The following is a 23,455-nucleotide window of genomic DNA, read 5'->3' on the forward strand; positions in this document are numbered from 1 at the left end:
TCCACTAAAAGTTTTGTTTGGTTATCTTGCAATCCCGAGATAATCGTCTCCATGCTCCAAATCCATTTTAAAGCCATTTTTAAGGCATTTCGCGCATACATGAAATGAACACATTTTTCTCCAAAACTATAACAGATGCAAGCTTGTCCTGTTTGGTGGAGATGATATTTAATAAAATAAGTAGAAATCCACTAAAAGTTTTGTTTGGTTATCTTGCAATCCCGAGATAATCGTCTCCATGCTCCAAATCCATTTTAAAGCCATTTTTAAGGCATTTCGCGCATACATGAAATGAACACATTTTTCTCCAAAACTATAACAGATGCAAGCTTGTCCTGTTTGGTGGAGATGATATTTAATAAAATAAGTAGAAATCCACTAAAAGTTTTGTTTGGTTATCTTGCAATCCCGAGATAATCGTCTCCATGCTCCAAATCCATTTTAAAGCCATTTTTAAGGCATTTCGCGCATACATGAAATGAACACATTTTTCTCCAAAACTATAACAGATTCAAGCTTGTCCTGTTTGGTGGAGATGATATTTAATAAAATAAGTAGAAATCCACTAAAAGTTTTGTTTGGTTATCTTGCAATCCCGAGATAATCGTCTCCATGCTCCATTTTACAGACACTAACAGTTTCTGTCCTCTCATTTTCCACTACAAAACTAAACTAACTGCTTTTTCCCGCCTCCAGGCCTGTGAACTCCTCGGTGGGTGGGGCCAACCGCCTGGCTCCGCCCCACCTGGTGTGGACATCAGACCCTGGAGGAGGCAACAAGGATTTTGTGTGACTGATGTAGACTATCCAGGGGAGGGGGTGTGTGTGATTTTGTGTTTGTGACTACCTGGCTAGTCCAGGGCGTCACACATGCTATGCACTTGGAAGAAAGCTGTGAGAATTTAGACTTTATTCTCAAGAAACTTAACTACAAGGAGCATGGATGGTCAATATGTGGTGGTCTAAAAATGTTCTCATTGCTTCTTGGGCAGCAAGGAGGATATATTAAATACCCATGCTGTTCTGCCTCATGGCAGCCTGCTAATAGTCATTCATTGAAATTTCTGTTACAACCCCTAGAGGTCATTGTTATTCTTTTGAATTGCTGAGTTTCCCTTTAAGCTAAATGTATTCTGGGTAAGGAATGCCTCCCTGAGCTGAGAAGAAGCCTGCAGCCATTTTCTCTTTGGATTTGTCAGGAAAGGACATGCCGACTTACCTCTCTGTACATTCACCCCTGCCTAGTGTAATCCGGTGAGCAAAGCAAATTACATGTGTTAGTGATAGAATCCTAGATGGAAGAGTGTAGTAAATGCATTGTACATTGTACTTCTACACCTTTAGTGTCATCCCTGTCTTGTTTGTCTAGATAAGATTTCTATGTATTGCAGATGCAGTGACCTTTCACCTACATTCTCGTAAGAACTGCATCTCATGTACTGTTATGCTATGTTAACTCTGTATTAACACTGTACTGACTGTAATCATTTTCTTGTTATAGTTTTTACCCGTATAAAACAGTATCTTGGATATACCGTATTCTGTCTTCAACTGCATCTTGGATATTCCTATATTCACTGTATATTCCATGTATACTGCAATCAAGTTCACGTTACCAGCTAATAAATCAAGGCTATTGAACTCCACAGTCTGTTTATTTGAAATGTGAACTAGGGTTTAGCTGTATGCTAGAGATTCACAGCATTACGTAAAAGAAGGCAGAACACATGCTTTTTGTGTGAATTGGAAAGCCAGGTTAGGACTCTTCACTGGAGCAAAAAAAATTGGCCAACAAGAACATCTTTGTAACCGGGACTCAAGAACATTGTTGCATAAAGCTTAGTTGATCCCACCTAAAGTTCTCTTGCCACCACTCCACTGTAAGCTTGGACTGATGAAGCTGTTTGTGAAAGCGCTACTGAAAGAAGGAGAGATGTTTAAGTACCTGTGTACCAAGTTTCAGGGACTGTCAGAATCAAGTCTGAAGGAAGGTGTGATGCCCTGGCAAAACCAGGTAGTTACAGATAGGCCCCCGCACAACACCTTTCCTCACTTAGGAAACACACAGCCGACCTGAAACCCTAGTCACCTAGGACCCTGAAGCCAGGACCGAAACCAGCGGCCTAGCTAATTAAATGATTGAGGGCAGGATTATAGGTCCTATCCCACCTAAAGTCCCTCAAAGAAGACAACAGCCCACTGATAGGGATAAGGCCACCGCCAGGGTCCTTAGATCCCACGGGCCAGCGCCTGCGGGCACGGCTCCTTCGGCCATATCCAGCCGGGAGCGGACTCCTGAGTTCCAGACCAGGCAGTCCACCATACACAAAAACAAGTGCAGAGTAAAGGACAGCGACCACCAGCCTGGGTGGGGGACCTGAATGCAACCGGCCGGGGCGGCAGGCCACCAGCACCTTTGGTTTACCGAAAGACTCGTGTGATTCATTTACTGTGAGTAACCAAACATCCCCCTGCTTGCTCAGGCGCGCCGGCCCTTGCCATCACCATACCCTGCACAAAGACACTGGGCCCCGGGGCAATCATCCCTACACACGGAGGGGTTAACATCCAGCTGCCACTACATCTCTCCCGGGTATCCCATAACGGCAGCGGTGGTGTCCCACCTCACCACACACCGTTGGTGGCGTCACAAACTTAATACGGCCTAGCCCATACATCTACATTCCTCCTTTTATTCGACATGTCCGCGAGACCCCCGGGTCGAGCCACTCTCTTAGAAGGTCTGGATCCGACCAACGGCGGCTGCTGGCACAGGGGCAGCACAAAAGCATTTTTGTGGGTTCGGATATTCAGAAACCCATGAATGAAGGATGACGTGTTTTAAACAATAATGAAAACTGTTGAAAAAAGGGCTTGGGACTCTTTGAAAGAAGCAATAAATACGTTTCTAGGTAACAACAAAGAATCAAAATTTAAGTCCATTGTGGAGAACATGCTGAAACGTTTCAAAGCCTTGGGTTGTCTAATGAATTTGAAGTTACATTTTTTACATTCCTATTTGGACTACTTGTCTGAAAACCTTGGTGCTGGTGGGAAGAACAAGAAGGTTTTCATCGGAATATCAAGGAGATGGAACGACGATACCAAAGTAAATGAAACGTGAACATGATTGCCGGATGCTTCACAGAGAAGATCCACAGGCCTTCTATAAGAGAAAAGGGGGATCTAGAGAAAAGGAAAAAGTGCAAGAATAAATTTCTAATAAAGTTGCAGAATGACTGTACAATAAATAAATGTATTTTATATATAAAATTGTGAATATTTTTGGTTACAATAAGTATTTTTCTTGTTCATGTCACTTGTATGTAACTTCACACATGGATTGTACAAAATCAATATTTGATGGTTAAAAAAAAATATTTTTTTTTTTTTTTAAATCAGGACATTAGAAAACATAATAATCAGTCACTGGATTTGAAGTTTCATAAACCAAAATTTTACATAGCTGTGTAATTTGTCGGGCACCCACCGACAATAGAATAGTGCCAGATTTAGGAAGCTGGCTGAGGTCTGCAAAGTCTGTAGCCAGGTGACAAAATTGTCCAACCTGGGTTTCTTCCTTAAGTAGTCTCTGGTATGATGATATGGTATAATCCTGGCAGCCGGAGTCGAAATCCCTAGATTGCGGTTATGATCTCCAATCGGAATTGGAGCCCCTAGATTGAAGCCATGTAGCCAAGTGATCCTCTAGTTGAAGCCAAAGTCCCTAGACCGAGTCCACAAGGCATCCTGATCCCCTAGCCAGCTCCTAAGAGCTTAGACTAGATCATGCAACATCCATCAACAACCTGGTGACTCCAAGAAGTCCCCTTTTATAGCCATAACCTTCCCTTAGGATATACTGTGCCCTTATCAGATTGGTTGTACAAGGTTGCTTCTCTTATTGGATGAATTTCAAGCTGCATGGATAATGTTCATTTAAATGATGTGGATAGAAAGACTGAAGATATCTACATGTAGTCTGAAATCCATCATGAATCAATACTATTTTACACAGTCATAAGCAGCCCATGGGCATTCACCTGCATTCAAACCAATAACAGCTCATAGACCAGACAATCCATCTACCACTGGACCAAAGACAGGAAGTTAAATCCACTGCCTGCGGTAACCAACTTAATCCTATAGGCTACTCACACAACAAACCCAACAGAAAGGAAAAAAACATGGCTTCGATTATCCATCCAATGAAAACGCATAACCATTGTGAGCCATTGGACAATGCAATTGGACACTTGGTGACATGGTGCACGGCCCAATGAATCAAGTCTTTACTTCATATTCACGGTTTAAGCCCTTGGGTTCTAATGTGCCCAGAGTACATATCCAGAAAGATTCTCTTTCTTTGAGCTAAACACAAGTCAACAATACATTGTAAGCAGATTCTATTACCAGTCCCACACCATTTTGTGACGCATAATCACACAGTGATCCAATTAAGATTCCAAGTCATCGAACATGTCCAAGCCATACGCAGAGGAGGCAATAGAATTAGGAAGCTCAAAGAAAGGGAATCTTTCTGGATATATACTCTGGGCACATTGGAACCCAAAGGCTTAAACCATGAATATGAAGTACAGACTTGATTCATTGGGCCATGCATGGACATAATGGACATAATTCTAATAGGCAGGACAGGTAATAAGGAGCACAAGTTATATGCTAAAATGTGTTGTGTGACAAGACAGACACAGGAAAGGACATGATAACAGGTGTAGGGACCAACAAGGTGAGACAAGGGGTATCAGGATAGGGTCAAGTAGGTATGAATGTAGTAATGGGGCAGGCATAGAGAATTGTATGTGAATGTGAATTACAATAAATCACTAAGGAAAGGAATATGTGAGTGTGTGCCTAATGTAAACTAATATTGTACTGGCAAAATTATAGATGGAAAGGGAGAAGGGGAGGGGGGAGAGAGGAGGCTGTAATTGACTACAAGGGTATGAGTTATGAGTGATCATAGGGATAGTGTTACATAAGTGGAAATACCTATGGAGGACCGGATGTGTAAGCGCATACCTTATACAAACCTATAGAGTGCTGATGGGTGAGAGTGTGATGTTAGATATAAGACATCCTATAGTGAATAGTGAGCCGTAATCAAGTGCAACAGGGATATTTCACGTGACTATGGGAACCTGGAAGGTAAAGAAAGGGGAGAAAAAACTGTTAGACAAGGTAATCAGACATAATGTAACCAGTTGATCAGACATGATCACCTGGTTTGAGACCCCCTGCCTTACACTATATAGATATCATGTTCATTCCCCATCTATCTTGCTCAGGAGAGCATCTCCCTCCCCCGGCACCAAGAGCAGCTCATACTGAATTGTTACATTGACTAGTAACACTGCACACAGAAATGCACCTTAATATTCCACTGTTAACCCTTTCCTCCCAGCAGTAACACACAACTCCTCACCTTGATATCATGGTGATTTATGGTCAGAATGACTTCAATGCGATCAGTGATTTCTATTCTAGCTCTGCTCACATAGATTTTATATCCACACTCAACTATAGGCCGTTCTTCATATTTTGGGGAATTTTAGTCAGATATACTAGTTTGTGCCTGTATAGTATTGGTGTAGATGGGAGTGTAGGGCATGGGTTACATGGCACTGTGGTGGAATACTGATGGGAGGTATTGGTGCTGTGTTTGATGCTTCTACTGGGTATTTTCCTACAAATACTGGAACAGCTCACTGCTTAGAATGATCCTTCCCAGCTCTATAATATATTATATATACCCCACAATGCAGGCTCACACACACATTTGTCTCAAGTGTGTTGTAGGGACACAGATACAGTCTTGGTCATGTGACTAAAGGCTACTTTACACACTGCGATATCGGTCCCGATATCGCTAGTGTGGGTACCCGCCCCCATCTGTTGCGCGACACGGGCAAATCGCTGCCCATGCCGCACAACACCGACCAGACCCGTCACACATACTTACCTGCCCGGCGACGTCGCTGTGTCCGGCGAACCGCCTCCTTTCTAAGGGGGCGGTCCGTGCGGCGTCACAGCGACGTCACTGAGCGACCGCCCAATAGCAGCGGAGGGGCGGAGATGAGTGGCCGGAACATCCCGCCCACCTCCTTCCTTCCTCATAGCGGCTGGGAGGCAGGTAAGGAGAGGTTCCTCGTTTCTGCGGTGTCACACGGAGCGATGTGTGCTACCGCAGGAGCGACGAACTACATCGTTACTGCTGCAGTAACGATAATCGAGAATGGAGACCCATGTCACCGATGAGCGATTTTGCACGTTTTTGCAACGATGCAAAATCGCTCATCGGTATCACACGCAGCAACATCGCTAATGCGGCCGGATGTGCGTCACAAATTCCGTGACCCCAACGACTCCGCATTAGCGATGTCGCAGCGTGTAAAGCCCCCTTTAGTGGGAGTGGTGTACAGGGTCTTAGCAGTAAAGAGTATTCCATATTTCTGCCAGATACCCACAGAGATATTGAAATCTGAAAAAAGAGACTTCTGCTCATTGAAGGTAAGAACTGCTCACATAGCGTTCAACTCCACAGCAAACGAGTGCTCTAGCACTGGCATCTCAGCAGGGATATTCCCCTACTACACATGTGTGTCTAGGTCACTGTGACAGTTTACAGGACATAACTCAGGGCACCTAGACAGAAGGCAGAGGGACTACTTTCTATTTCTGGTGTAGAGCTTAGTACAATATATATATATTTATACTATTACATGGGACACATGTACCTTGTATTACCATTATTCGCTGTATATGAACCCCTTTTCTCCGGGCATTATTTGTCTATAGCATTTTTCACGAACCTGAGGCAACTGAGAACCCTTCAGTGAAGGAATTCCACTAACCCTCACAATACCTACCAGGGGCCTCCCTGCAGTAACTCAGGTAGTTGTACCCATTCTCTTTCCGCATTCTATGTGTTCTTCTTCTTTCTTCTTTTTTTTCTTTTTTCTTCTTTTTATTTCTATCATGTAGTTCAGGGGTTTATAGATATATGTCCTGCATCTCATATTTCCTTTAGTGGTGCTTCTTACCCATTCTCATATCATTTACCCTAGTATTTCATGATCCTGAGGCGACTGAGAACCCTTTAATAAAGGAATCCTTTTTCACCTGAATTGTCAAGTGATACTTACCAGTGACTATCACGTAATGTTACAGGTAGTTCCATTTTCTTCCTCTTCTTTCTCTCCTTTCTTCTTTGTCACACGGTCCATTGTGTTATAGCCCAAGTGTCATGATAACACTTGTACCATCTTTTCATTTAGATTCCACCTACAATTATTTACCGATTCCAGTTCTGGAATAGGCTTTCATCATCTACTCACTAGAATTCTCAAGTTCATAAGGTACTGAGACATATACATGTTCACACCATTATAAAGAACAAAGTATAAACATTGAGGTTTTTCTCACACCCATGTTCCTGTGTTCTTTGATATGATATGTGTTCATTTCCTTCACTATATAGGATTGCAAGTTTTCCATTTGTACCTTAATGGCAATGACGCTATACAATTGAACACATATCATCCTGTTATCCATATAGGTGTGTATTTACCTGCTTGACTATTTTTGGTTGTTTGATCCAGAATGTTTCTCCAGATAGGTCATGTGGAAATTTTCTTTCCTCAGTACAAATGTTTTCACTATGGCTTTGGAAAATTTTTTTGTATGTGCATCATGGTCATTTGACCCATTGTACTCTCAAGTAGCAATATATTGTACTGTTATGTTGTACTATGTACTAATTACGTGTTTATATGGTTTTGTAACCCTTTATGATCTTAGATAACTTTATCCTTGATAAAGACCTAAAAACAAGCTCGAAACGTTGGATGAATTATCCTTTTGCACAAATAAAGAATTTTCAGCATTCTAAGAGTTCTTTTCTTACGTTATTGATCACTATAGTGTGCCAGAGCTATTTCTATTGAATTGACTCTTATTTTTTCTGAGCACCTGCTATATACACAGTGAGCCAGACATATTCAATTTTCATTCAGAAGGCAGAGGGAAGCCTTAGCAGCTGAGCCTATATCTTGGCTTGTGAGCATTAGAACAGGCCGGCGATTACAGGGTAACATGAAAAATGTCCAGCTTGCATTATGACTAGAACATGACAATATCCTTTTAAGTACTAACCTATGATGCGTTCCTAAGCAGTTGATGTTATATGTTCTACATTTCATTTTCTGCATACTTTACAAGTAGTAGAATTTGCTTTGATATAGGCAACTGGATTTTCACAATGAAAAGGCAAAGGATAACGCCCGAAAAAGACGCCATACATTATGTCAGTGCCATCACTGACAAACCTGGATTGACCATGAAATACATCAATCCCCTTAAAGGTGAGTTAAAACAAGTTTTAACTAAATTGCCTTAATATTGTCATGCATTAGAATGACTGTCTTAGGTAATGATAAATATTTTCTACAGGAAGAGGAGTGTTTGCTGAAACTGAAATCGAAAAAGGGAGTTTTGTTGCAGAATATCGAGGTGAGCTCACGTATGCACTTACGATGGTAGACAACTACTCGAGATTTATGGTTGTGGTACAAGTCAAAGATCTAATGGCCCATACTGCAGCGAAGGTCTTCCAAGCACACTTATGCAGACCTCATGGCTACTCAGAGAGAGTCCTCACAGATCAAGGCACTGCCTTTGAAGCGGAAATCTTCAAGGACTTCTGCAGCTTTTACCGATGCAGGAAGATGCGTACTACACCCTACCATGCTCAAACCAAGGGTTATCAACCTGCTCAGGACTTTACCCCATATTCCAGATGTGGCCTTACAAGTGATTTATAGAGGGGTAACAATACGTTGGGATCATCGGATCTAATCTCCCTTTTTATACACCCTAAAATCTTGTTTGCGTTAGAATAAACAATAACATCATAAAGGTATAGCAGTACCGTTTCAAAGTTTCGGTGTCCCAAGCAGCATTCCATCAGCCTCTGGAAGGTTCCTGGCAAATTGCACAGCTCGAAGGGCATGCTTTTGAACTCGCAGAGACCCATCGGGGTGGCAAAGGCGGTCTTCTCCCGGTCTGCCTCAGCAACGGACACTTGCCAATAGTGACTAGTGAGATCAAGGGTAGAAAAATAATTTGCAGTTGTCAATGCAGCTAGCTATTCCTCAATACAGGGGAGTGGTGCTGTCCTTCTTCTTTAACAGGACCAACGGAGCTGCCCAGAGGCTACAACTGTCACGGATAACCCCAGCCTCCTTCATGTTGCTCAACATGTCCTTGGTACACTGGTAATGTGCAGGTAGATTTGGCTTATATCTCTCTTTGATGGGTGGGTGTGCACTTGTGGGGATGTAGTGTTTGACCCCTTTTATTTTTCAAAAGTCTAGCGGATGTTTTCTGAAGACTTGCTCGTATTCTTGCACTAGCCTGTAGACCCCCTTCTTGTGATGTGAAGGTGTGGAGTCAGTGCCTACGTGTAATTCCTTACACCACTCCTCTGGCTGACTTGGTGAGCTGTCACTGAATGGGTGGGCTGAAGCAATGGTGGATACTGCTGTTTGGATAGCATGTGTATCTACTGAGAACAGCTTATCAATGGTGGCAAATCGGAGCAGCTTAATCTTTTGCTCTCCGCAGTTCAACACTCTCATGGGCACTCTTCCCTTCCATATTAATGAATAAAACTATGATGTAAATAGCATATAGATACCCCATAAATGCAGATAAAAGTAGGTTATGGGAAAAGGGGGAAGAGAGAAACAGGAAAATAGTGGAATAAAGTATACCTTCCAGGTGGGAGAGGAAATGGCAGCACAGCCAGTGGAGGTGAAGCAAGGGGAGCCTGCAACTAAAGAGTTGAGAGCGTTATCACATGGTGACTGAGCCTGATTGTAACGGGAGCATAGAGGTGCCGATCCTGTCTTACCTGCGTTGGTGTAGAAGTGGGTGTCCTGTGGTGGAGTCAGCTATGTGCAGTGGTGGCCGTGGGTTCTTTTATGTGCGACCGTAGTAATAGCTGTGCCCACTTCCTGTATGGGAGTGGAATGCAGTGAGGCTAATGGAACGCACACCTGCGCATTTGTGTTTAACGTCGCGCATGTGCAGAACGGAGAAAAGGCTGCTCTCACTTCCTAATGAAAGGGAGTGAGACGCAGCTGGGAAGGGAAGGGAAAAGATTAGGGTTTGGGGATGATGAAAGGGCTTTCTACGGGCAAGGATGGCAAAGGGTGGCAGTGACGGAAAGTCAGGCAGATGGTCCTGTCCTGTCCTGTCCGTCCGTCTTTTTGTATCATGAATTGGAAAGACTGCAAGGGGGAGGGGAGGTGCTTGTGCCCAAAAGGAGGAGTTATTCAGATTCATTGCAGTGGGCGGCGGCTGCAAAAAGCACCATTCTCCTTGTTTTTGCTCTGCAAAACAGCCTTTTCAAGGGTTTGGCTTGGGTGACAAAATGTCTTCTGTAGGCGTGGGTTTGTCTCCCTCTCCCTAAGATGTGTCCGGTATAGGCCAGGGTGCCACTCAAGGCCGTAACCAATTCGGGTTATAGCTTCTCAGCCTTTTGGCTAAGATCAAGTGTAGTTTCGGAGGACGCTACCTTGGTCGGTACTGGAAGGTGCCTGGGATTGCACGTCTGCCGGCCTTGAGGGAGTGTGTGTGCCTTCTGGTGACACATAGCCCTCTTGTGCCTGGACGGTTCCCAGGCAACGGGAGGCGATCACCTTTGTTATTTTGAAGTCCTACTGATAAACAGAAAAAAAAAAAATTAAATCTGTTCTTATCAGTTTAATATCTGATACGTCCCCTCTCTAGGGACCATATATTAAATGGATTTTTAGAACAAGGAGATGGAAAAAATCTTGCTCTGTCCACTCCACGCATTGACCTGGTATTGCAGTACCTCCAGGACCGGTGCACCCCTTCTTAACCGAGTTTCCAAAAGCAGAACTCAATTCACCTGATTCAAATGAGCCCCATTAGTGAATTGAAAGAAAGCAAAAACTTTATATGCACCTCAATTTGGCCAATTCACTTTTCACACTTTCACCCTTTTTTTTTATCTTTCACACCTTTTACTTGCTTTATTGATGCAAAAGCTGTGCCAAATAGCAAACTCATCTCCACTCAACTTGACCAACTCTGCTATGTCCCGTGCAGTATCTTATTCTCAGTCTTATCTAGATCATTTGCAATTGAATAGAATAGATCCCTTTTGGACACATTGGATTCAGCTGCTGCAGTGACTGCAGGTGTTAGAAGATGCAGACTTGGCATCAGGTGCTGTCTATCAGATTCCACTCCAATTAAAGCTTCCATTGTTTTTCGGTGTTTTCTTTGAGCAATGATGATGTCTTTAGTGATCTGTTGGCTCCCTCTCCTGGAGGAAGAGTTTGCTTGCTCTTGGACTTTCAAAAAGAGAGGTCATGATAGACATTTAGCTTCTGAGCCCAATTGGGGACAGTCATGGGTGATGAATGTTTTGCAACCTGCTGCGAAGCCTGATACCGCAATATAAGGAACGTCAAATACTAAGAATGGGCGGCCTATGAAAGAATTAGTACTTTCATTAAGCATACTTAAACGGCTAATTGGGAATAGACAAACTGTAAAAAGCCCTCTGAGAAAGCCCCTCTCTATCCTTTGTCAGTAAGCTTTTCTGTAGTCTGCCTGTTGATGTATTTTCCATTTGAACAGTGCACAACATGAAGTGACGGAACACTGGCTTGTCACAATGTCCCCCGCTGACATCACAATAGCGCTGCTGCCTAGAAAGCCAGCTGCGCAGCAGAAGTTGCTCTTTGGGTGGGATGGTGGGCTAATGTATCTATTCCTGCTTGGTGAGAGTTTGACATGATCTAGAGCAACGAGTTCCAGCGGCTAGCGGTTGATTATTGGCTGTAATGGGGCTTTCTGGCTGGTGCTAGCCTTTCTTCTTAGCACACAGGAACCACAATCCCTACACCATGCTTCGATGGATTCTCTCATCCCAGCCCAGTAAAACTACATATTTCACACAGTTATAGGCAGCCCATGGGCATTCACCTGGATTAAAACCCATAACAGCTCATAGACCAAACAATCAATCTACCACTGGACCAAAGACAGGAAGCTAAATCCACTGCCTGCGGTAACTAACTTAATCCTATAGGCTACTCACACAACAAACCCAAGAGAAAGGAAAAAAACATGGCTTCGATTATCCATCCAATGAAAACGCATAACCATTGTGAGCCATTGGACAATGCAATTGCACACATGGTGACATGGTGCACGGCCCAATGAATCAAGTCTGTACTTCATATTCACGGTTTAAGCCCTTGGGTTTTAATGTGTCCAGAGTACATATCCAGAAAGATTCCCTTTTTTTGTGCTAAGCACAAGTCAACAATACATTGTAAGCAGATTCTATTACCAGTCCCACACCATTTTGTGACGCATAATCACACAGTGGCCCAATTAAGATTCCAAGTCATCGAACATGTCCCAGCCATACGCAGAGGAGGCAATAGAATTAGGAAGCTCAAAGAAAGGGAATCTTTCTGGATATATACTCTGGGCACGTTGGAACCCAAGGGCTTAAACCATGAATATGAAGAACCGACTTGATTCATTGGGCCGTGCACATTTTTTCTAACGCCCGGTTCTTTTTCGTGTTCACACTATATATGGTTCCACTATGTATGGAGTTCCATTCTTCCTTGTTTTTTATTTGTCATGTTTGTCATGTCTAATCAACTGGTTACATTATGTCTGATTACCTTGTCTAACAGTTTTTTCTCCCCTTTCTTTACCTTCCATGTTCCCATAGTCACGTGAAATATCCCTGTTGCACTTGATTACGGCTCACTATTCACTATAGGATGTCTTATATCTAACATCACACTCTCACCCATCAGCACTCTATAGGTTTGTATAAGGTATGCGCTTACACATCCGGTCCTCCATAGGTATTTCCACTTATGTAACACTATCCCTATGATCACTCATAACTCATACCCTTGTAGTCAATTACAGCCTCCTCTCTCCCCCCCTCCCCTTCTCCCTTTCCATCTATAATTTTGCCATATATACTAGCAAACACTCAGTGTACCTAGTGGCATCCTATACGTGGCTATTGGACCTTGCTATAGTCCCACTAGTGCCAAGACATTTGCAGAGCGCATCTGCCTGCGTTGCACACTCCAACTAATTATAAGTAAGCCATTATACTAGCAAACACTCAGTGTACCTAGTGGCATCCTATACGTGGCTATTGGACCTTGCTATAGTCCCACTAGTGCCAAGACATTTGCAGAGCGCATCTGCCTGCGTTGCACACTCCAACTAATTATAAGTAAGCCATTATACTAGCAAACACTCAGTGTACCTAGTGGCATCCTATCTGTGGCTATTGGACTTTGCTATAGTCCCACTAGTGCCAAGACATTTGCAGAGCGCATCTGCCTGCGTTGCACACTCCAACTAATTATAAGTAAGCCATTATACTAGCAAACACTCAGTGTACCTAGTGGCATCCTATACGTGGCTATTGGACCTTGCTATAGTCCCACTAGTGCCAAGACATTTGCAGAGCGCATCTGCCTGCGTTGCACACTCCAACTAATTATAAGTAAGCCATTATACTAGCAAACACTCAGTGTACCTAGTGGCATCCTATACGTGGCTATTGGACCTTGCTATAGTCCCACTAGTGCCAAGACATTTGCAGAGCGCATCTGCCTGCGTTGCACACTCCAACTAATTATAAGTAAGCCATTATACTAGCAAACACTTAGTGTACCTAGTGGCATCCTATACATGGCTATTGGACCTTGCTATAGTCCCACTAGTGCCAAGACATTTGCAGAGCGCATCTGCCTGCGTTGCACACTCCAACTAATTATAAGTAAGCCATTATACTAGCAAAAACTCAGTGTACCTAGTTGCATCCTATCTGTGGCTATTGGACTTTGCTATAGTCCCACTAGTGCAAAGACATTTGCAGAGCACGTCTGCCTGCATTGCACACTCCAACTTTTTTAAACTAAGCAATTTTACTAGCAAACACTCAGTGTACCTAGTGGCATCCTATACGTGGCTATTGGACTTTGCTATAGTCCCACTAGTGCCAAGACATTTGCAGAGCGCATCTGCCTGCGTTGCACACTCCAACTAATTTTAACTTAGCCATTATACTAGCAAACACTCAGTGTACCTAGTGGCATCCTATACGTGGCTATTGGACCTTGCTATAGTCCCACTAGTGCCAAGACATTTGCAGAGCGCATCTGCCTGCGTTGCACACTCCAACTAATTATAAGTAAGCCATTATACTAGCAAACACTCAGTGTACCTAGTGTCATCCTATACGTGGCTATTGGACTTTGCTATAGTCCCACTAGTGCCAAGACATTTGCAGAGCGCATCTGCCTGCGTTGCACACTCCAACTAATTATAAGTAAGCCATTATACTAGCAAACACTCAGTGTACCTAGTGGCATCCTATACGTGGCTATTGGACCTTGCTATAGTCCCACTAGTGCCAAGACATTTGCAGAGCGCATCTGCCTGCGTTGCACACTCCAACTAATTATAAGTAAGCCATTATACTAGCAAACACTCAGTGTACCTAGTGGCATCCTATCTGTGGCTATTGGACTTTGCTATAGTCCCACTAGTGCCAAGACATTTGCAGAGCGCATCTGCCTGCGTTGCACACTCCAACTAATTATAAGTAAGCCATTATACTAGCAAACACTCAGTGTACCTAGTGGCATCCTATACGTGGCTATTGGACTTTGCTATAGTCCCACTAGTGCCAAGACATTTGCAGAGCGCATCTGCCTGCGTTGCACACTCCAACTAATTATAAGTAAGCCATTATACTAGCAAACACTCAGTGTACCTAGTGGCATCCTATACGTGGCTATTGGACTTTGCTATAGTCCCACTAGTGCCAAGACATTTGCAGAGCGCATCTGCCTGCGTTGCACACTCCAACTAATTTTAACTTAGCCATTATACTAGCAAACACTCAGTGTACCTAGTGGCATCCTATACGTGGCTATTGGACTTTGCTATAGTCCCACTAGTGCCAAGACATTTGCAGAGCGCATCTGCCTGCGTTGCACACTCCAACTAATTATAAGTAAGCCATTATACTAGCAAACACTCAGTGTACCTAGTGGCATCCTATACGTGGCTATTGGACTTTGCTATAGTCCCACTAGTGCCAAGACATTTGCAGAGCGCATCTGCCTGCGTTGCACACTCCAACTAATTTTAACTTAGCCATTATACTAGCAAACACTCAGTGTACCTAGTGGCATCCTATACGTGGCTATTGGACTTTGCTATAGTCCCACTAGTGCCAAGACATTTGCAGAGCGCATCTGCCTGCGTTGCACACTCCAACTCATTATAACTAAGTTGCATTGTGAGGGATATTTATTCTTTATTATTCTGCTGTTAATAAAGCTAGACCACCACTGCAATCTTCACCACCTCTAAATTTTTACTACCACATTTTCAGTCCACAATCTTGTCGCAATCAACATGAGTGGCAAAATGACAGATGCTGGTGGAAAGGGGAAGAGGCGTGGTGGAAAAGGCAAAAAAGGTTTTGTCTGTGGGGAAAGTGGCAAAGCTCCATTATCATCTGCTGAAGATAGACCATCTACCAGCAAAAGTAAGATGTCTACTACTTACCGTGGACAATCCGATGTGCTCCCTTTTTTACGGACACGAACAACAGGAAGAAAGGTAGATGATGGGCAAAAAAGGAAAATGCTTGAATGGATCTCAAGTGGTCCAACAAGTGCCCTCTCAGCCACTTCAAGTACCGCATCCAAAAAACACCAGTCCTCTGAGTTGTCATCCCAATCACACTTGATTTCTCCCAGCTCTGAAGTCTCCATCAGCCCTGCACAGTATGGTGGAACTGAGATGGCTGAGTCTGCAGAGCTGTTCAGTCACACTATAGCCTGGGAATCAGAGGTCTGCTCCCAAGCTACAGTGAGTACAGAACAGGAAATGGTCTGCAGTGATGCCCAGAACCTTTGTGACTCTGATTCAGGCTGTGAGGACCAAGATTCTGAGCATAATGTTGACCCTTTGTCACAAACTGTAACACCTGTGGTTATAGACAATGAGGAACATACTGATGAAGATGAGACGCAGATACCCGATTGGGATGACAACTTAAATATTCGGTCAGGGCAAGAAGAGGCTCGGTCTGAGGGGGAGGGGAGTGCAAACACAACAATTGATGATGAAGTTCTAGATCCCACCTACTGTCAACCCCCAGTCAGGCACTCGAGGAGGTCAACAGAGGCGGTGGAGGAGGATGCAACCGACGACGAAGTTACCTTGCGCCTTCCTGGACAGAGTCGGAGCACTGGTAGCACGTCTACAACTGCATCCTCAGCCACCACTCTGCCTATGAGCATTATTCGGGGTGGATCAACAGGTCGCATGGCCTCTAAGCCTTGCCTAGCCTGGTCCTTTTTTGACATAGAAAAAGATCGCCCAAATCATGTGATATGTAAAATTTGTCATGATTCTCTTAGTAGAGGTCAAAACCTCAGCAGTTTGACAACTTCTTCCATGAATCGTCACATGAATAAATATCATAGGTCCCGGTGGGAAGCTCACTGTGCTGCAATGCTGCAAGAGCGAACCATCCACCGCCCGCCCCTTCCAGTGCATCCGCGCGCTCTTCATCTTCTAGGACTGTGGGGACAGCTGTCACACCTGTTTTTCCACGCCAAACTTCCACCACTGTAACCGCAACAGGCAGTTTGCTTGTAAGGTCGTCAGTTGGTTTGGAAGGGGAAACAAGTGAGTGTGTACAGCTCTCTCAGACATCGATAGCACCAACGTTGGATGAAGGCAACATCATGTCTCCGCCTGCACTTTCCTCACAAACCTGCATTTTTCCAGGGACACCCTACTCAACACCGTCTACACACAGCAGCCAGATCTCTGTCCCTCAGATGTGGTCAAATAAAAGGCCACTTCCTCCGACCCATGACAAAGCTAAGAGGTTGACTCTATCCCTCTGTAAGCTGTTGGCTACCGAAATGCTGCCTTTCCGCCTAGTGGACACACAGGATTTTAGAGACCTTATGTCTGTCGCTGTGCCCCAGTACCAGATGCCTAGTCGCCACTACTTCTCTAAGAAAGGTGTGCCTGTGCTACACCAGCATGTCGCACACAACATCACCGCTTCCTTGAGAAACTCTGTGTGTGAACGGGTGCATTTCACCACCGATACTTGGACCAGTAAGCATGGACAGGGACGTTACATGTCGCTGACTGGGCACTGGGTAACTATGGTGATAGATGGTGAAGGGTCTGCTGCACAAGTCTTGCCGTCCCCACGACTTGTGTGTCAATCCTCTGTCTGTCCAAGTTCCGCCACAGCTTCTGCATCCTCCACCTCATCTGGGTCCTCCACCTCCGCCCCAAGCCTGCCTGGTCAGGCCACCAGCGTTCTCACTGCGCAGAAGGAATCACGCACGCCTCATTACTATGCTGGCAGCAGAGCGCAACGGCATCAGGCGGTCTTTAGCTTGACATGTCTTGGGAATAAGAGTCACACAGCTGAGGAGTTGTGGTCAGCTCTGCGGTCCGAGTTTAATAAATGGTTGTCTCCACTCAACCTGCAGCCTGGTAAGGCCGTGTGCGACAATGCTGCAAACCTGGGTGCGGCACTTCGCCTGGGCATTGTGACACACGTACCTTGTATGGCTCACGTGTTGAACCTTGTCGTCCAGCAATTTTTAACACACTATCCCGGCCTAGATGGCCTTCTGAACAGGGCACGAAAACTGTCAGCTCACTTCCGCCGTTCAAGCGCCGCAGCAGAGCGACTTGCATCGCTCCAGAAGTCTTTCGGCCTGCCGGTTCATCGCCTGAAATGCGATGTGGCGACACGCTGGAATTCAACTCTCCACATGTTACAGCGACTGTGGCAGCACCGCAGAGCCCTGGTGCAATACGTCATGACGTATAGCCTGGGCCAACGAGATGCAGAGGTGGGGCAGATCACCCTGATGGAGTGGTCTCAGATCAAGGACCTATGCACCCTTCTGCACAGTTTCGACATGGCGACGAATATGTTTAGCTCTGACAATGCCATTATCAGCATGACGATTCCAGTCATTTACATGCTGGAGCACACGCTAAACACTATTCGGAGTCAGGGGGTGGGACAACATGAAGGGGAGGAACTACAGGAGGATTCATATGCGCAAGGGACAACAACATCACCAAGGTCCAGACGTTCATCATCACCAACGCAGCAGGCATGGGACCATGGGGAACAGGGATCGACAAGGGCGCATAGTAGCAGGCGAAATGTTGAGCAAGGTGCAGGAGAACATGAAGAAATGGAGGACGAACTGTCCATGGACATGGAAGACTCAGCAGATGAGGGAGACCTTGGTCAAATTTCAGTTGAAAGAGGTTGGGGGGAGATGTCAGAGGAAGAAAGAACGGGTAGCACCTCTATGCCACAAACACATCGTGGAGTTGGTCCGCATGGCTGCGCAAGACACATGAGTGCCTTTTTGTTGCACTACCTCCAACATGACAGTCGTATTGTCAAAATTAGAAGTGATGATGACTACTGGATTGCCACACTATTAGATCCCCGGTACAAGTCCAAATTTTGTGACATAATTCCAGCCATAGAAAGGGACGCACGTATGCAGGAGTATCAGCAGAAGCTGTTACTCGATCTTAGCTCGGCTTTTCCACCAAACAACCGTGCAGGTGCAGGGAGGGAATCTCCCAGTTGTAACTTGACAAACATGGGACGGTCTCGTCATCTTCAACAGTCTACCCGTACCAGTAGGACCGTATCTGGTGCCGGTAACAGCAATTTTATGGAATCTTTTCATAATTTTTTTAGACCCTCTTTTGCAAGGCCACCAGAGACAACAAGTCTGACACATACTCAACGGCTGGAGAGGATGATACAGGAGTATCTCCAAATGAACATCGATGCCATGACTGTGCAACTGGAGCCTTGCTCCTTTTGGGCTTCAAACCTAGAAAAATGGCCAGAGCTCTCCAGTTACGCCTTGGAGATTTTGTCGTGTCCAGCTGCCAGCGTTGTCTCTGAACGTGTATTCAGTGCTGCTGCACTTTCCCCACAGACAAAACCTTTTTTGCCTTTTCCACCACGCCTCTTCCCCTTTCCACCAGCATCTGTCATTTTGCCACTCATGTTGATTGCGACAAGATTGTGGACTGAAAATGTGGTAGTAAAAATTGAGAGGTGGTGAAGATTGCAGTGGTGGTCTAGCTTTATTAACAGCAGAATAATAAAGAATAAATATCCCTGACAATGCAACTTAGTTATAATGAGTTGGAGTGTGCAACGCAGGCAGATGCGCTCTGCAAATGTCTTGGCACTAGTGGGACTATAGCAAAGTCCAATAGCCACGTATAGGATGCCACTAGGTACACTGAGTGTTTGCTAGTATAATGGCTAAGTTAAAATTAGTTGGAGTGTGCAACGCAGGCAGATGCGCTCTGCAAATGTCTTGGCACTAGTGGGACTATAGCAAAGTCCAATAGCCACGTATAGGATGCCACTAGGTACACTGAGTGTTTGCTAGTATAATGGCTTACTTATAATTAGTTGGAGTGTGCAACGCAGGCAGATGCGCTCTGCAAATGTCTTGGCACTAGTGGGACTATAGCAAAGTCCAATAGCCACGTATAGGATGCCACTAGGTACACTGAGTGTTTGCTAGTATAATGGCTTACTTATAATTAGTTGGAGTGTGCAACGCAGGCAGATGCGCTCTGCAAATGTCTTGGCACTAGTGGGACTATAGCAAAGTCCAATAGCCACAGATAGGATGCCACTAGGTACACTGAGTGTTTGCTAGTATAATCGTTTACTTATAATTAGTTGGAGTGTGCAACGCAGGCAGATGCGCTCTGCAAATGTCTTGGCACTAGTGGGACTATAGCAAGGTCCAATAGCCACGTATAGGATGCCACTAGGTACACTGAGTGTTTGCTAGTATAATGGCTTACTTATAATTAGTTGGAGTGTGCAACGCAGGCAGATGCGCTTTGCAAATGTCTTGGCACTAGTGGGACTATAGCAAAGTCCAATAGCCACGTATAGGATGCCACTAGGTACACTGAGTGTTTGCTAGTATAATGGCTTACTTATAATTAGTTGGAGTATGCAACGCAGGCAGATGCGCTCTGCAAATGTCTTGGCACTAGTGGGACTATAGCAAGGTCCAATAGCCACGTATAGGATGCCACTAGGTACACTGAGTGTTTGCTAGTATAATGGCTTACTTATAATTAGTTGGAGTGTGCAACGCAGGCAGATGCGCTTTGCAAATGTCTTGGCACTAGTGGGACTATAGCAAAGTCCAATAGCCACGTATAGGATGCCACTAGGTACACTGAGTGTTTGCTAGTATAATGGCTAAGTTAAAATTAGTTGGAGTGTGCAACGCAGGCAGATGCGCTCTGCAAATGTCTTGGCACTAGTGGGACTATAGCAAAGTCCAATAGCCACATATAGGATGCCACTAGGTACACTGAGTGTTTGCTAGTAAAATTGCTTAGTTTAAAAAAGTTGGAGTGTGCAATGCAGGCAGACGTGCTCTGCAAATGTCTTTGCACTAGTGGGACTATAGCAAAGTCCAATAGCCACAGATAGGATGCCACTAGGTACACTGAGTTTTTGCTAGTATAATGGCTTACTTATAATTAGTTGGAGTGTGCAACGCAGGCAGATGCGCTCTGCAAATGTCTTGGCACTAGTGGGACTATAGCAAGGTCCAATAGCCACGTATAGGATGCCACTAGGTACACTGAGTGTTTGCTAGTATAATGGCTTACTTATAATTAGTTGGAGTGTGCAACGCAGGCAGATGCGCTCTGCAAATGTCTTGGCACTAGTGGGACTATAGCAAGGTCCAATAGCCACGTATAGGATGCCACTAGGTACACTGAGTGTTTGCTAGTATAATGGCTTACTTATAATTAGTTGGAGTGTGCAACGCAGGCAGATGCGCTCTGCAAATGTCTTGGCACTAGTGGGACTATAGCAAAGTCCAATAGCCACAGATAGGATGCCACTAGGTTCCCTGAGTGTTTGCTAGTATAATGGCTTACTTATAATTAGTTGGAGTGTGCAACGCAGGCAGATGCGCTCTGCAAATGTCTTGGCACTAGTGGGACTATAGCAAGGTCCAATAGCCACGTATAGAATGCCACTAGGTACACTGAGTGTTTGCTAGTATAATGGCTTACTTATAATTAGTTGGAGTGTGCAACGCAGGCAGATGCGCTCTGCAAATGTCTTGGCACTAGTGGGACTATAGCAAGGTCCAATAGCCACGTATAGGATGCCACTAGGTACACTGAGTGTTTGCTAGTATAATGGCTTACTTATAATTAGTTGGAGTGTGCAACGCAGGCAGATGCGCTCTGCGCTCTGCAAATGTCTTGGCACTAGTGGGACTATAGCAAAGTCCAATAGCCACAGATAGGATGCCACTAGGTACACTGAGTGTTTGCTAGTATAATGGCTTACTTATAATTAGTTGGAGTGTGCAACGCAGGCAGATGCGCTCTGCAAATGTCTTGGCACTAGTGGGACTATAGCAAAGTCCAATAGCCACGTATAGGATGCCACTAGGTACACTGAGTGTTTGCTAGTATAATGGCTAAGTTAAAATTAGTTGGAGTGTGCAACGCAGGCAGATGCGCTCTGCAAATGTCTTGGCACTAGTGGGACTATAGCAAAGTCCAATAGCCACGTATAGGATGCCACTAGGTACACTGAGTGTTTGCTAGTAAAATTGCTTAGTTTAAAAAAGTTGGAGTGTGCAATGCAGGCAGACGTGCTCTGCAAATGTCTTTGCACTAGTGGGACTATAGCAAAGTCCAATAGCCACAGATAGGATGCCACTAGGTACACTGAGTGTTTGCTAGTATAATGGCTTAGTTATAATGAGTTGGAGTGTGCAGAGGACAGGAGGGTACAGTGGCAGGATTGTGGTGCTCTGGGTAGAGGAATGGAAGCCTGCCTTTCTGTTCCCTCCTAATGGTGAAATGCAGGGAGGAAATCCCTGACCTTGGCTACACAGATGCTGTTGCTGTTTGCAGGACCTGTCACCTATGGCTCTCTGACCCTGCCGGTTTGAGCCCTTAAAAGGACTGCTATAAAGTGCTCTCCCTATGCTGTCTAACGCTGTGTATGCAGCGCATACAGCTGTATCGGCTATAGGACTCAGGAGGACGGAGCTGCGACAGTGATGTCTGACACCAAAGACGCAGAAGGCAGATAATGGCGTCCGTGAAGAAAATGTCCGGTTTTATAATGCAGGGACATGTGACATGCAGATCCTATCACACATGCCGTTGCTTCTCTGGCTCAAAGTCAACTTAGCTGTGTGTGTGTCTGTGATTGGCTGACATGCTGGCCCGCCCCACAAGACGCGCGCACTTAGGGAAGGAAGACAAGAAAAAAAAAAAAAAAATGGCGATCGCCATTATAGAAACAGCAGTGATCTGAAGGCGCTGTTCACGCACACTATACACTGAAATGTGATAATAGTTTGATTCACAGAGTGACTTACACTATTACAGCAGAAACCAAGCTATGATTTAGCTGTTTTTTGGCTGCTAGAACCGTTCTCGAACGTTTCTAGAACTATCGAGCTTTTGCAAAAAGCTCGAGTTCTAGTTCGATCTAGAACATGCCCCAAAATCACTCGAGCCTAGAACTGGAGAACCACGAACCACGAACCGCGCTCAACTCTATCCAGGAGCTTTGGTTCCCTGAGTTTCCAATAGCAAATGTCTAGAAAAAACTCTGTCCATTGGCACAACTCAGCAAGAAAACGAGAAGACCGAGAAGATATATTTCATTTATCTTAATGCCACCTTATTAACAGCACTAAACCCTTCTATTATGTCCCTTAGCCTTTTGAGCTTATCCTCTGGTAAGCGGAAGACCATGCCTCTGGTATCGATCTCAGTGCCTAAAAACTGTATTATAGTAGCCAATCAGAATACAAAAGGATGCATAGGAAGCGTGACTTTATTTCAATATTTTAAAACAATCCAATAAAAATGAAGAAAAGTCACTCATACAAGATCCACAGAAGTTGTATAATACATACATAAATCAAAACACTATAAGGCCTGTTTCACACGTCAGTGATTCTGGTACGTTTGTGCTTTTTTTTAAACATAACAGAATCACTGAGATACGCAGATCCATTATAATGAATGGGTCTGCTCACACATCAGTGATTTTTCACTGCACGTGTCTCCGTGCGGCGTACCCGCGTGTCCGTGATTGCTGCACGGAGACATGTCCATTTTTTTCTGGCATCACTGATAGGATGTCCATAAGGTGGCAGCAGAGCATAACAGAAAAAGGTGCCTATTGTGCACTGAAAAGACCCAATGTGATGCA

At 44.6% G+C, this 23,455-nt stretch overlaps 1 pseudogene; it reads left to right on the forward strand.

Moving 5' to 3' along the window:
- The first annotated feature begins 10,719 nt into the window (after positions 1-10,719).
- On the forward strand, positions 10,720-10,925 carry LOC142275992 (U2 spliceosomal RNA; annotated as a pseudogene).
- The last annotated feature ends 12,530 nt before the right edge of the window (positions 10,926-23,455 follow it).

This window comes from Anomaloglossus baeobatrachus, unplaced genomic scaffold (genome assembly GCF_048569485.1).
Source record: "Anomaloglossus baeobatrachus isolate aAnoBae1 unplaced genomic scaffold, aAnoBae1.hap1 Scaffold_3911, whole genome shotgun sequence".
Classification (NCBI taxonomy): domain Eukaryota; kingdom Metazoa; phylum Chordata; class Amphibia; order Anura; family Aromobatidae; genus Anomaloglossus; species Anomaloglossus baeobatrachus.